Source organism: Ovis aries, chromosome 3 (assembly GCF_016772045.2).
Source record: "Ovis aries strain OAR_USU_Benz2616 breed Rambouillet chromosome 3, ARS-UI_Ramb_v3.0, whole genome shotgun sequence".
NCBI classification, from domain to species: Eukaryota; Metazoa; Chordata; class Mammalia; order Artiodactyla; family Bovidae; genus Ovis; species Ovis aries.
This window is the reverse complement of record NC_056056.1, coordinates 193,524,894-193,540,836: the sequence shown is the minus strand read 5'-3', so window position 1 is coordinate 193,540,836 and position 15,943 is coordinate 193,524,894. Positions and strand designations below refer to the sequence as shown.

At 42.3% G+C, this 15,943-nt stretch overlaps 1 protein-coding gene across 1 annotated transcript in view; it reads right to left on the bottom strand.

Annotated features, from left to right (window-relative positions):
• ST8SIA1 (ST8 alpha-N-acetyl-neuraminide alpha-2,8-sialyltransferase 1) overlaps positions 1-15,943 on the bottom strand; it is a 179,934-nt gene that overhangs the window by 75,119 nt on the left and 88,872 nt on the right. The window lies entirely within an intron of this gene.

The window sequence follows — 15,943 nt, the reverse complement described above, 5'->3', positions numbered from 1 at the left end:
GTCAGTGATGCCATCCAGCCATCTCATCCTCTGTCATCCCCTTCTCCTCCTGCCCCCAATCCCTCTCAGCATCAGAGTCTTTTCCAATGAGTCAACTCTTCGCATAAGGTGGCCAAAGTACTGGAGCTTCAGCTTTAGCATCAGACCTTCCAAAGAAATCCCAGGGCTGATCTCCTTCAGAATGGACTGGTTGGATCTCCGTGCAGTCCAAGGGACTCTCAAGAGTCTTCTCCAACACCACACTTCAAAAGCATCAATTCTTCAGCGCTCAGCTTTCTTCACAGTCCAACTCTCACATCCATACATGACCACTGGAAAAACCATAGCCTTGACTAGATGGACCTTTGTTGGCAAAGTAATGTCTCTGATTTTCAATATGCTATCTAGGTTGGTTATAACTTTCCTTCCAAGGAGTAAGTGTCTTTTAATTGCATGGCTGCAATCACCATCTGCAGTGATTTTGGAGCCCCCCAAAATAAAGTCTGACACTGTTTCCACTGTTTCACCATCTATTTCCCATGAAGTGTTGGGACCAGATGCTAAGATTAAAAAAAAATAAAGACAAAAATTAGAGTCACTGATGTCTTATGGAATGAATGAAAGTAGAAGACTTGTTACAGGCTGGAAGACTTTTTCAGATAAAAACCACAAATGCCAACTGCGAAAATATTCCTGGCTGAGAATATGACTTTTGACAAAGGCTATTAAAAACTAAAGAACTTAAACCCGGTTCTTTCTGCCTTACATAAATAGCTCCAGAGGATCCAGGAATGGATTTTATAATTAAGCGAATAAAAGCTTTATTTGAAAAGTGAAAGTTGCTCAGTCATGTCCACCTCTTTGCGACCCCATGGAATTCTCAACATACAGAGTGGGTAGTCCTTCCCTTCTCAGGAGATCATCCCAACCCAGGGGTCTAACCCAGGTCTCCCGCATTGCAGGCAGATTCTTTACCAGCTGAGCCACAAGGGAAGTCCAAGAATACTGGAGTGGGTAACCTATCCCTTCTCCAGAAGATCTTCCTGACCCAGGAATTGAACTGGGGTCTCCTGCATTGCAGGTGGATTCTTTACCAGCTGAGCCACCAGAGAAGCCCTTAAAAGCCTTATTTAACACGTCATTTCCAAAGCCAAATGCCTGACTTCTCCCTCCTCCTCATGAGCAATCCACGCAAGACAACAAAGTAGTCAGACGCAGTAACCATGATCACCTACCCCTCTTCCATCTCACAGACCTGACTAGATGCCTGGAATGACAATTACACTGCCTCTGTGAAGGACTGAGTTAACCACCATCAATCTCTAAAACGCTTAGGAGTTTGAGCTGGCCTTGGGAAGAGGGGAGGAAGGACAGGCGTGGGGAAAAAAGAAACATGCAAACCATTTAATACAGAAAGAACTGGGCTAAAAAATGTTGCTGTAACTATTCTCATGGGAATATAGAACATTTTAGTAAGAGTGCCTCTGATTGAAAATTAAGTTACAACAGTCTTGAGGAGAGGGAGTAACTTTTAGGCATTCAGTGTAAAAAACTAGCATCACACACTGATGTAAACTCAGAATCAAAGAATAAAAAGTCTTCTACAGAACCATGGTAGGACAAAACTGAGGACTAGGGTGCAGGCTGTAATGTCTCTAGATCGAAGTAATAAATATAACTAACTCTAAGGCCAGGGGTTTCCCAGGTGGCACTATGGTAAAGAACTCGCCTGCCAATGCAGGAGTGGCACCAGACACGGGTTCAATCCCTGGGTCCAGAATATCCCCTGGAGGAGGGCCTAGCAATCTACTCCAGTGTTCTTACCTGGAGAATCCTGCGGACAGAGGAACCAGGTGGGCTATAGTCCATAGGGTCACAAAGACTCGGACACGATTGAAGGGACTTAGTATACAAGCACAACCTTCGATCTAGGCTCCAGTACTCTTGCCTGGAAAATCCCATGGATGGAGGAGCCTGGTAGGCTGCAGTCCATGGGGTTGAGAAGAGTCGGACATGACTGAGTGACTTCACTTTCACACACTGGAGAAGGAAATGGCAACCCACTCCAGTGTTCTTGCCTGGAGAAGCCCAGGAACAGCGGAGCCTGGTAGGGTGCCATCTGCGGGGTCACACAGAGTCGGACATGACTGAAGCAACTTAGCAGCAGCAGCAGCAGTGGAAGGAACACCAGGAAGTCAAAAAGTCTGAAATCCTGTAAGTGTCCCACTTAGATTCTTTCCACAGTGAAGTTCGACCAGAAATAACTTAGGCCCTCAATGGGTGAGAAGCAGCTCTGGGGTGCCCAGCATTAGGAAAATTAAGTAACAGACTGAATCAGATTAAGCAGACTAGTGGCCAATTAAAACACTTTAATATTAAGAAATTTCTGTAAGCAATAAACTTGTATGTTTTTGATAGACAAGAAGTAGATGTATTAATATAGGATGCTTGTGAGAGATGCAAATGGGCAGGCAAGGGGGCTCTGTCCCCAGGATTAAATGGACTACAATTTTATAATCAAAGGGAAGTGAGAGAGGGGGAAAAGACCACCTTCTTTGAGGAGATGTCAGGCTTACATCACTAGGTCCTCCTTTGTATTGAACAGGAGAGTGTTTGACCCTATGAGGTCAAACTAGAATTACCATAGTGCTGGGCGTTGTGACATTTTTCTTCCACCTAAAGGCCTGGGGCATATTTTGTGCTTTTACTTATGGCTTTATACTTAAGCAAGCCAGCTTCTGAACTTGTATTTTGCAATGCTCTCTTGCTTTTGAAGATGGCAACAAAAGACACCACTGTTTCAAGTTTAATATAGGATACTTAGGTTATTATCATTCTCACAATACTTCACTGATTCAGTATGAGTTTCTCAGACTCACTGAGTGATTTTCACTTACCCACTGCTCTAGATTCTTCTTCCTCTAGCTTTCTTCTATCCCTCTTCTATCCCTCTTTCTTCCATCCCTATTGTATCTATAACCTCTATTCCTCACCTTGTTGCTTTTATACTTGGAGGGAAGGGGAGAAATGCCATAAATATTTCTGAATAAACATGGTTTCATAAACAAACAAAAAAGATGAGGCTGTCAAGCTAAATTTTGTTGGTTTTGTTATGCACGTAACTTTATGCTGATACTTTTAGCTAGAAGAGTTGGCATTTCTATTTTCACAATTCAAGGGAAATCTTTTTTTGTTACCTTCCAAACTCCTCTTTGATAGGAAGGAAAAGTAAGTCTTCCTTGTCATGCAGTTGTGTTTTCAAGCTGGAGAATTTACCAACTCTTTCAGTACTTACAACACTGTAAAGTGCCATGATTAAGAAGAATAATCAATGTCATTGTTGGATGTGAGTCTCAAGTCCTAATAGAAAAGCAGGGGGGGTTGATTTGCAGCCCTTTAGAATGGCCTGAAAGGCTGTCACCAGATATCAGCTACTATTATTCATGAAGTCAAAACATATGCTTGCCCTTACTTGATGAAAATATCAAGTTTTTGTCCAAAAGAACATGAACTCACACCTATTTGCAGTCCAACCCATTCATTTCTATGTACCTTCACCCACATATCCACATGGACTCCCACATATAATTATGCTTCACCCACACACATAATTTAATTTCTCATCCCTATGTTAATTATATCCTCAGCCTAAGCATCTAAATACACCCCCTGCCTCACATCTAATTACAGCCCCCCCTTATGAATGTAATTATACCATTCAGCCACCCATCTAATTATGCCCTCCTTGACGTATTTAATTGCACTGCCCTGCTCAAGGACCTAATTACATTCTAACCAGTCCATCAATTAAGCCCCCAACCCTCCAACCATATTCTTCAGATGCACATCTCTTTATCTCTGTACCCCACTTTATTATTTCAACTAGAGGCTGCCAACTTCCCACAAGCTAATTCTTAGCAAGTATGGCACCCAGATAAACATGCAAAATAATGATGCATGTTCAGATGCAGCTGAATCAAAAGCAGCTTTGGTGCTTTCGAGTAAAGAAGCTTTTCCGGTATGTGTTTTTTCAGTTTTATTTAACCAGGCCCTTGGAAGTAAAAATTAAAATTTCAGCTGTTTTTTTTTTTTTAAACTTTGCATGCTTAAGCATTTTTGTGATGAAAAGATCTAGTAATTAGTTAATTTATTTCAGAGACAAATGCTTCTCATTACAGATATTTAATTATTGAACCCTTTAAAAAAAGCATTACCCAAAACTTTGCCTGGGGATATATATTTATAAATACTAATGATAGAATATTTGCACATCCCTTCCATTTGAAAAAGGTTAACTGTTCTTCAATTACACAAAACGAATTTCCAGAAAGCTGTTGCTAAGATCTGTATTCCCCATTCCACTAATAAAATTATGATTATAAAAAGACTAGTTCACTATTAATAGTTCTGCTACACAGGATGCATCTCTGGAAACTGAAAGATGTTGAGTATTCATATGTGCTGTGCTCTGCTGAGTCGCTCAGTCTGACTCTGTGAGCCCATGGACTGTAGCCCACCACCTCTGACCATGGGATTTTCCAGGCAAGAATACTGGAGTGGGTTGTGATGCCCTCTTCCAGGGGATCTTCCCAACCCAGGGATCAAACCCAGTTCCCACACTGCAGGCAGATACTTTACCTTCTGAGTCACCAGGGAAGCCCGAGTATTTATATATGCAAAAGTAGGAAGTCAAGGAACACCTAGCTGCTGTCGCTGCTAAGTCACTTCAGTTGTATCCGACTCTGTGCGACCCCATAGATGGCAGCCCACCAGGCTCCTCTGTCCCTGGGATTCTCGAGGCAAGAACATTGGAGTGGGTTGCCATTTCCTTCTCCAGTGCATGAAAGTGAAAAGTGAAAGCAAAGTCGCTCAGTCATGTTAGACTCTTTGTGACCCCATGGACTGCAGCCCACCAGGCTCCTCCGTCCATGGGATTTTCCAGGCAAGAGTACTGGAGAGGGGTGCTATCGCCTTCTCCAGAAACACCCAGAGTAACAGGTAAATTTGGCCTTAGAGTACAGAATGAAGCAGGGCAAAGGCTAATAGAGTTCTGCCAAGAGAACGCACTGAAGATAGCAAACACCCTCTTCCAACAACACAGGAGAAGACTCTACACATGGACGTCACCAGACGGCCAACACAGAAATCAGACTGATTATATTCTTTGCAGCAAAAGATGGAGAAGCTCTATACAGTCAGCAAAAACAAGACCGAGAGCTGACTGTGGCTCAGATCCTTATTGCCAAATTCAGACTTAAACTGAAGAAAGTAAGGAAAACCACTAGACCATTTAGGTATGACCTAAATCAAATCCCTAACGATTATATAGTGGAAGTGAGCAATAGATTTAAGGGACTAGGTCTGATAGAGTGCCTGATTAACTATGGATGGAGGTTCGTGACACTGTACAGGAGACAGGGAACAAGACCATCGCCAAGAAAAAGAAATGCAAAAAAGAAAAATGGAAAAATGGCTGTCTGAGGAGGCCTTACTAATAGCTGTGAAAGAAAGAGAAGCAAAAGGCAAAGGAGAAAAGGAAAGATATACCCATTTGAATGCAGCGTTCCAAAGAATAGCAAAGAGAGACAAGAAAGCCTTCCTCAGTGATTAGTGCAAAGAAATAGAGGAAAACAACAGAATGGGAAAGACTAGAGATCTCTTCAAGAAAATTAGAGATACCAAGGGAACATTTCATGCAAAGATGGGCTCAATAAAGAACAGAAATGGTATGGACCTAACAGAAGCAGAAGATATTAAGAAGCGGTGGGAAGAATACACACAAAAACTATACAAAAAAGATCTCACAACCCAGATAATCACAATGGTGTGATCACTCACACTCCTCTAGAGCCAGACATCCTGGACTGTGAAGTCAAGTGGGCCTTAGGAAGCATCACTATGAACAAAGCTAGTGGAGGTGATGGAATTCCAGAGGAGCTATTTCAAATCCTAAAAGATGATGCTGTGAAAGGGCTGCACTCAATATGCCAGCAAATTTGGAAAACTCAGCAGTGGCCACAGGACTGGAAAAGGTCAGCTTTCATTCCAATCCCAAAGAAAGGCAATGCCAAAGAATGCTCAAACTACCGCACAATTGCACTCATCTCACACTCTAGTAAAGTAATGCTCAAAATTCTCCAAGTCATGCTTCAGCAATACGTGAACAATGAACTTCCAGATGTTCAAGCTGGTTTTAGAAAAGGCAGAGGAACCAGAGATCAAATTGCCAACATCTGTTGGATCATTGAAAAAGCAAGAGAGTTCCAGAAAAATATCTATTTCTGCTTGGTTGGCTATGCCAAAGCCTTTGACTGTGTGGATCACAATAAACTGTGGAAAACTGTGAAAGAGATGGAAATACCAGACCACTTGACCTGCCTCTTGCTAAATCTGTATGCAGGTCAGGAAGCAATAGTTAGAACTGGACATGGAACAACAGACTGGTTCCAAATAGGAAAAGGAGTACGTCAAGGCTGTATATTGTCACCCAGCTTATTTAACTTGTACGCAGAGTACATCATGAGAAATGCTAGACTGGATAAAGCACAAGCTGGAATTAAGTTTGCTGGAAGAAATATCAATAACCTCAGATACGCAGATGTCACCACCCTTATGGCAAAAAGTGAAGTGAAACTCAAAAGCCTCTTGATGAAAGTAAAAGAGGAGAGTGTAAAAGTTGGCTAAAAGCTCAACATTCAGAAAACAAAGATCATGGCATCTGGTCCCATCACTTCATGGCAAATAGATGGGGACACAGGGGAAACAGTGTCAGACTTTATTTTGGGGGGCTCCAAAATCATTGCAAATGGTAACTGCAGTCATGAAATTAAAAGACGCTTGATTCTTGGAAGAAAAGCTATGACCAACCTAGACAGCATAGTAAAAAGCAGAGACACTACTTTGTCAACAAAGGTCTATGTAGTCAAGGCTATGGTTTTTCCAGTGGTCATGTATGGATGTGAGAGTTGGACTATAAAGAAAGCTGAGTGCTGAAGAACTGATGCTTTTGAACTGCGGTGTTGGAGAAGACTCTTGAGAGTCCCTTGGACTGCAAGGAGATCCAACCAGTCCATTCTAAAGGAAATCAATCCTGAATATTCACTGGAAGGACTGATGCTGAAGCTGAAACTCCAATTCTTTGGCCACCTGATGAGAAGAGCTGACTCATTTGAAAAGACCCTGATGCTGGGAAAGATTGAGGGCGGGAGGAGAATGGGATAACAGAGGCTGAGATGGTTGGATGGCATCAACAACTCAATGGACATGAGTTTGAGTAAGCTCCAGTAGTTGGTGATGGACAGGGAGGCCTGGCGTGCTGCAGTTCATGGGGTTGCAAAGAGTCGGACACGACTGAGCGAATGAACTTCCTATTAAACTATTAGACTCAATTCATTATTTAAAAATAACACTTAATCATTCTATGGAGTATTATGTATTTTCACATATCCATTATTCTGGATATAACTTCTGGAAGCCAACTACAAAATAAAACATCAGTTTAGGTTTCAATTGTTGTATTATGTATTTTTCACATATCTGGATATAACTTTTGGAAGCCAACTATAAAACATCACTTTAGATTATAATAGAAAAGAACAAATCTGACTCCATATTAGATCTGTTCCTTTTCTTGCGCTTAGTCATTCTGGCTTTGCATCTTTTGTAAAAGAATGTTACAGAATGGCTTATTCTCAGGGTTCTGACCTTTAAAGTGTCCATTCATATGGAGATAAAATGTTGCAGAACAGAGAATAACTTTTGTTTCATTGAAGCTGACCTATGTAAACATTGCAAGAACAAAGAATTCTGACAGAAGTTTGCAGCAAACTAATCACATCCCTCCCTCAACTTGCTTTAAAAGTTCAGTTCAGTTCAGTTCAGTTCAGTTCAGTCACTCAGTTGTGTCCGACTCTTTGTGACCCCATGAACCGCAGTATGCCAGACCTCCCTGTCCATCATCAACTCCCGGAGTTTACCCAAACTCATGTCCATTGAATAGGCAATGCCATCCAACCATCTCATCCTCTGTTGTCCCCTTCTCCGCCTGCCTTCAATCTTTCCCAACATCAGGGTCTTTTCAAATGAGTCAGCTCTTTGCATCAGATGGCCAAAATACTGGAGTTTCAGCTTTAACACCAGTCCTTCCAATGACCACCCAGGATCGATTTTCCTTAGGATGGACTGGTTGGATCTCCTTGCAGTCCAAGGGACTCTCAAGAGCCTTCTCCAACACCACAGTTCAAAAGCATCTCTTCTTCTGCGCTCAGCCCTGTTTATAGTCCAACTCTAACATCCATATCGGAGAAGGCAATGGCAACCCACTCCAGTACTCTTGCCTGGTAAATCCCATGGATGGAGGAGCCTGGTAGGCTGCAGTCCATGGGGTCGCAAAGAGTCAGACATGACTGAATGACTTCACTCTCACTTTTCACTTTCATCCATTGGAGAAGGATGGTGTTCTTGCCTAGTGTTCTTGCCTCGAGAATCCCAGGGATAGCAGAGCCTGGTGGGCTGCCGTCTATGGGATCGCACAGAGTTGGACATGACTGAAGCGACTTAGCAGTAGCAGCAGCAGCAACATCCATACATGACCACTTTGCGAAACTCTTTGAGGAGTTCCAGTTTGGGAGGGTGGGGGCATAAGCAAACTGTCTCCTTGCACGGCCCCGAAATAAAACTTTCTCTATTTCAAACTGCATCGTTTGGGTTTGTTGGGACTCACTGTGTGTCAGGCACACAAACTCACTGTAGGTAATAAGATGTTAGATTTATTGAACATCTCATACTCAATTCCTGGTTAACTTAAGTTTGTTAATGATGTAGTTTCTGACGGAAGGATGCTAAAGATGTAAGGAAGGCTGTCCCTATAAGCCAGAGGTTGACCACACTTCAAAAATTCTCAAAATCAAGGGGAAAGGAAATATGAAGGTCATGCACATTACAAAGGTTGTGGCCAGTGATGCTTAGTGATGGAGCAGAAAGTGGCAGGTGCCACAGAAGAAGCTACACCCTGTATCATGGTAAGACTTCTGTCTTCTCCACTCACAAGGTGAAAGTCCCACCAAAAGCTTTTTCTACAAATACAGGCAGCACATCTCCCTGTTGATGAGCCTTACCCTAGAGCCTGCCTGCCTGCCTGCCTGCATCCAAGTTTGGCTTAATGTTTCTTCTGTGACTGCTGGCAAGTCACCTAACATCAGTGTCTTCGTCTTTTCATTTGTAATAATGGTACCCACCTTGTATAGTTGTAAGGATTAAATGAGTTATGTCTAGCTAGCACACAGTAAATGATTGCTAAGTTATTTTTAATCAACTCAGATTTTCTCAGCAGCACAGCCCAGAAACCCTGGGAGTAATGTTTGCACATCTCTCAATATCACCTAACATGTAACTCTGCAAAAGCTCTTCTATGCTTCTTCTCTTTCCACCCTCATAAATACTTTTACAGTGGCTGGTTACTATTAGTCAGCTTCTGGCTCTTGTCTACCATTCCTCCTTCACTCTCATACACGACTTACTCTTCGAAGACAAAGGTGATGGTATCACAGGTGTTCACAGTGTGTCAAATAATGCTCATTAAATGTGTGTAGCAATTATCCCACAGTAAATCTTCATATAAACAAAGGCTAGTGTGAATCATTTCCCTATCAAAAGAAAAAAGTACAAAATGTTTGCTCTTTATTCATAGGCGAAAACGTTTGAGATCTTCATTGAGACACTCAGGACCCGTCAATATGCCGAAGTCCCTGTTCATCCTTTACTCAAACCACATCATCTATGCTCATACCCCAAGTTATCTCCACACCATTTTATTTACAACTGCTGACCTTCAATACAGCCTGAATTTCTTGTCTCTCTGTACTTTTGTTGGGGACTTTCCAGGTCGCCCAAGTGGTTAAGAACCTGCCTGCCAATGCAATGCAGGAGACATAAGAGACGTGGGTTTGATCCCTGAGTTGGGAAGATCCCCTGGAGAAGAAAGTGGCAACCTACTCCAGTATTCTTGCCTGGAAAATCCTATGGACAGAGGAGCCTGGTGGGCTACAGTCCGTGGAGTCGCAAAGAGTCAGACATGACTGAAGCGACTTAGCACACACGTTTGAGGCTGCTCCAGTGCCTCCTCCACTCCCCTCCTCACAACTTCCCTCCTCTATTATCTACCAAACAAATTATTTTTTACTGTTAATATTTTACTATTAATAATGAAGTGTCTGCAGGTTTATGTCCACTAAGACCCCCCACAAATTCAAGGAAATACTCCAGAAACTAAAGCAGAAGAGAAAAACACTGTAATTCATTTATGCTCAATGAGCCATGAGAATTAGGTATCAAAGCTCTGCACAGAGGCTTGTAACTATGTGTAGAATTGAATCAAATCACTTCTTCAATACTTCAGAGACTTTTAAACTTACCACTGTTGATGCTGTTATTCTGTTTGCTTTGAAATAGAAGTCTCCTGTTTTTCAAACAAGATTGTATGAAGAAAAATTCCATAAAAAGAAAAAGAAATAGAAAAACAAATGAGAAGATGTTGTTTTGAGGTCAAGGTGGGCATCCTTCCACACTGACCTTTTGTGTTAGTTGCTCAGTTGTGTCTGATTCTTCGAGATTCCATGGACTATAGTTCACCAGGCTCCTCTGTCCATGGGATTCTCTGGGCAAAAAAACTGGAGTGGGATGCCATTTCCTTCTCCAACTGACCTCTTGGTCTCTCTTAGTTTTGAAAGTGACCCTGAGACACAGCAAGGAATTTGATACTTCAGAAAACTACTAACCTAATCAAATTCCTTTTTCCCCCCAGGAATGAAGACCCATAAGCATCAAACATCTTTCAGCCAAGAAAATGTGGCAAGTATTTACTGAGTGCCAACCAATCGTAAACCAGTTACCATATGATGTGTTGGGGGAAAAAAACCCCGACCCCCAGTTCAACGTTTATTCCACTACAATATGGTGGGAATTAAGACATCTGTTTTGTTTTCAACTATAAATAGTTACTCATAGTTCAACTATGCATAGTTACTCAGTAATGCAGCAGACTGTTAAACAGTTAATCCAATTTAACTGGTTAAACTTGAACTAGCAACTGCCTGCTAGTTAACTGTTAATTATTAAATTTTTAAAAATCAGTATTGTCCCATACATAACTATCTCCATTAAAAATGAAAAAGGAGGGAAAATTGGGAGACTGGGATTGACATGTACACATATTCAGTCGCTGCAGTCATGTTCTGCTCTTTGCAACCCTATGGCCCACTAGACTCCTCTGTCCATGGGATTTCCTAGGCAACAATACTGGAGTGGGGTTGCCATTTCCTATTCCAGGGGATCTTCCTAACCCAGGGATCGAACCGGCATCTCCCGCAATGGCAGGTGGATTCTTTACTGCTGATCCACTAGGGAAGCCCAGGACCAAGAATAAGCATCTCTAATAAGCATGGCAGGGTGATTCTGACATACATGGGCCACACTGAAGGAACTGGGGAGGGTGGGAGGGTGAAATAAACAGAGGTAAGGATGTGAGTACGGAATTTAGAGGCTGTAAAATGTAGCTGATTGGAGGTTTATTGGTGGGGAGCATTCCTGGGAGATGACTAAGGGAGCAAAACTGGGAAAAGGGGTGCTCTGGAAACAACTTTTCCTTTTTTTCTCACAAGTAAGGATGACAGATTTTTTTTTTTTTAAATGCAGTTGGGGGAGGTAGGAAGCTCAGAAGCCAGTAACTCTGGAAGAGAATATTCCCCCACTTGATTTCCTCATTTAAAAAATGTTTTTATTAATTTTTTATTGAAGTATAGTCGATTGGCAATGCTTCATTAGTTTCACGTGCACAGCAAACTGAATCAGTTATACATGTACATGTCTCTATGCGTTTTAAGACTCTTTTCCCATATAGGTTATTACAGAGATAATAACCTATTACTCTCTTCGAAGAGAGTTCTCTGTGCTATGCAATAGGTTCTTATTATTTATCTGTTTATACAGATAAATCATATATTTATCTTATTATTTATCTTTTATACAGGAATGCATGCATGCTCAGTCACGTCTGATTCTCTGTGACCCTTTGGATTGTAGCTCTGCTGGGCTCCTCTGTCCATGGGATTCTCCAGGCAAGAATACTGGAGTGGGTTGCTGTGCCCTCCTCCTCTGTGGGATCTTCCCGACTCACAGATCCTACTGGTGTCTGCCTGTGTCTCCTGTATTGCAGGCGGATTCTTTATTAACTGAGCCACTTGGGAAGCCCTGAAATATACACACTACTATATATAAAAGATGGCTCAGTGAGCAAAGAATCTGCCAGCAATGCAGGAGCTGCAGGAGATGTGGGTTCGATCCTCGGGCTGGGAAAATCCCCTGAAGGACGGCATGGCAACTCACTCCAGAATTGTTGTCTGGGAAATCAGAATCACCCTGCCATGCATAGTTGAGATGAGTATTCTTGGCCAGACACGACTGAGTGACTGAACTGAACTGAACTGATTCTTGGTCCTGGCTTTGCTGGTGGATCAGAGGTAAAGAATACACCTGCCATTTTGGGAGATGCCAGTTCGATCCCTGGGTTGGGAAGATCCCCTGGAATAGGAAATGGCAACCCCACTCCAGTATTGTTGCCTGGGAAATCCCATGGACGGAGGAGTCTGGTGGGCTACAGTCCATAGGGTCGCAAAAGAGTCAGACACAATGAATCAACTAAATAACAACAATATTCTTGGTCCCACCTCAGCCCTCTTGAATCACTATCTCTGAGTACAGCATGAAAAGCTGAAAGTGCACTCAGGAGTGTCTGACTCTTTTCAAGGCCAGAATTCTGGAGCGGGTACCCTTTTCCTTTTCCAGGGGATCTTCCCAATCCAGGGATCGAACCCAGGTCTTCCGCATTGCAGGTGGCTTCTTTACCAGCTGAGACACAAGGGAAGCCCATGAAAAGCTGAAGTTCTATAAAATTCACGTGCACAATAAAGATTGTGAGTCACCAGATTCTGCCAACTTTCAAATACAGGCTAAGGTCTTCCTTCCTTAGAACTTCCCCTGACAAATCTCATTTTCTGGGATTGTCATCCACAGTCCTGCCCACTGCCACCAAAAAACCTACACCCTGTAACCAATCTAGACACTAGGCATTTGGTACCAATTGCTATCCTCCATTGTATGAATACAATCATCTTCCACAAATGGAGAATAAGCCAACCAAGAGTATAAAGCATGTCTTGTAACTCTTAATGTCCTCAGACATTACACACTGACCACAATAAGTATGATGAAAGCATCTGCATACTTACAGTGGTCAGTGTATATAGATGTTTTCATTTGATTGATTGATTTCAGTTCAGTTTAGTTGCTCAGTCGTGTCCGACTCTTTGCGACTCCATGGACTGCAGCAGGCGAGGCTTCCCTGTCTTTTACCAACTCCCGAGCTTGCTCAAACCCATGTCCATTGAGATGATTGATTTACCTACCCAGAAATGCCAAGAATATAAGCAAATGAAGCAAATCTATTAACTTTCTCAGACCACTGGTATAAAGGTTAGCAGCTGAGCTAAAAAGAGTCTAGCATAGAGAAGTTGCAAAATCACACATCTACAGAATCCAGGTTGGAAGCACAAGCAGAATGGAAGGAAAACAACAGGGAGTGCTGAGGACTGGGGTAAACAGAGGACACCTGATCAAACTGAAATGATCAGGAACTGATCCATACTCTGCTGATGGGCACTGGGACCCAGTGCTGCCAGATATACTGATGTTTTTCCTAAGGAAAACTAAAAATCCATATTTTTATATGAAATCTAGTCTTTAATATTGATCATATAGTTCACATGGCTTAAAAAAGAAAAAACTGTAAAAACCAAACAAAATATATTCGAGGGACAGTTTTGGCTTGCTGGTAGCAATTTTTCCTCTAGAACCCAGGGAGGGCCCTAGCAGATTTACATTTATTCAAAGAGCAGGAAGCTAGACGGGAAGGGCATGGAAACCCACTCCAGTATTCCTGGGTGGAGAATCCAATGGACAGAGGATCGTGGTGGGCTATAGTCCCTGAGGTCGCAGAGTCAGACACGACTGAGCAACTAAGCACAGCACACAGCACAGGAAGCTACAGATGAGAGTAAATCTTAAGTTATTCAGAAATACATAGGAAAAGACATGTGTTAGAGAATCTTTAGCCAAAAAATGAGGAAGACTCTCTTTCCCTTTTCAGGCCCAGAGAAGAAACAGGTCCTTTCAGAAGGCAGTCTGTGGAAGAATTCAGGATATGAAGAGACAACAGATGGAAGGTTTTTTGAGACGTCTCCCTAAGCCCTACTTTAAAATAATATTGTCATATTCAGATATTACCCACTGTGATTTCTCAACCCTTAGTGGCTGAAGCCTCTCATTCCAAAGAGTTGTTTGTTTTCTAACCAAAATGGGATCATCTTATCCCTGCTATTGCAATGTGCAAGCTTATTTAACAAGATATGATGGGCATAACTTATTTAATGGCATGGGCCCATACCATATCTTTATTTAAAGATATGAGCATATCTTATTTAACAAGATACGATGGGCATTATTATAATGCCAGGATATTATTTGACTGGATAGGTGGCTCATAATTTAACCAATTCCTTACTGTGAGTATTTTAGTGCTAAGTTGCTTCAGTTCAGTTCAGTCGCTCAGTCGTGTCCGACTCTTTGCGACCCCATGAATCGCAGCACGGCAGGCCTCCCCGTCCATCACCAACTCCCAGAGTTCACCCAGACTCACATTCACTGAGTCAGTGATGCCACCCAGCCATCTCATCCTCTGTCGTCCCCTTCTCCTCCTGCCCCCAATCCCTCCCAGCATCAGAGTCTTTTCCAATGAGTCAACTCTTTGCATGAGGTGGCCAAAGTACTGGAGTTTCAGCTTTAGCATCATTCCCTCCAAAGAAATCCCAGGGCTGATCTCCTTCAGAATGGACTGGTTGGATCTCCTTGCAGTCCAAGGGACCCTCAAGAGTCTTCTCCAACACCACAGTTCAAAAGCATCAACTCTTCGGCGCTCAGCTTTCTTCACAACTCTATGGATCATAGCTTGCCAGGCTCCTCTGTCCATGGGATTCTCCAGGCAAGCATACTGGAGTGGGTAGCCATTTCATCCCATTGGGGTTTTCCCAACCCAGGGATGGAACTGGAGTCTCCGGCGTCTGCTGCACTGGCACGTGGGTTGTTTACAACTAGGGCGACCTGGAAAGTCCCATGAATATTTAAGTGGTTCCTAATTTTTCACTTGTGTTAAATAACACTGCTATAAACATCTTCAGATTGTGGCAAATCCAGGAAGGTGGATGAGGAAGAACAGATGGATCCATTCTTCTTTCTCCTTTTGTATAAACTATCAAGTTGGCTTAATTTTATGCAAAGCACCAGAAAGATTGTCATCCCTGACCCATTCCACACAGAATTCCTCATGGATTGTCATCCCTAACCCATACACCAGAATTTCACATGAGAAATATATATATTGACCTGATACATATAACCTTGAGAACTTGATCAGTTATTTTAAAGTAAATCCTTCCTATATGGAATTACTGGGTCAGATAACAAGCACATATTTAAGGCTTTTGACATACACTGTGAAATTTCCCACCAGAAAAAAACTGTACCAGGTTCACTGACACCAGTGTACCCTGCATTGAAAATAACTTGGGTCATATTAATAGAAGTTAGCAACTGAGCAAGTATTCGTCCATTTCCATAAGAAAAGCACAATGGAAATTTCCTTTAGCTATCTCTCCCAGACATACTAAAGGAGAGACTTTATTGTGTTGTAATCATTCTATGGCAGTTACTTAATCTGAAGAAAGGCAGTGTAGTTTAAATGGATATATTCCAGGTTTGGCATCAATGGGCCTAAATTCAAATCCAGACTCAGCTTGGAACCTGTTTCTAGCTGGGAGACCTGGGTCACATGAACATCTCTCAGCCTTAATTTCTA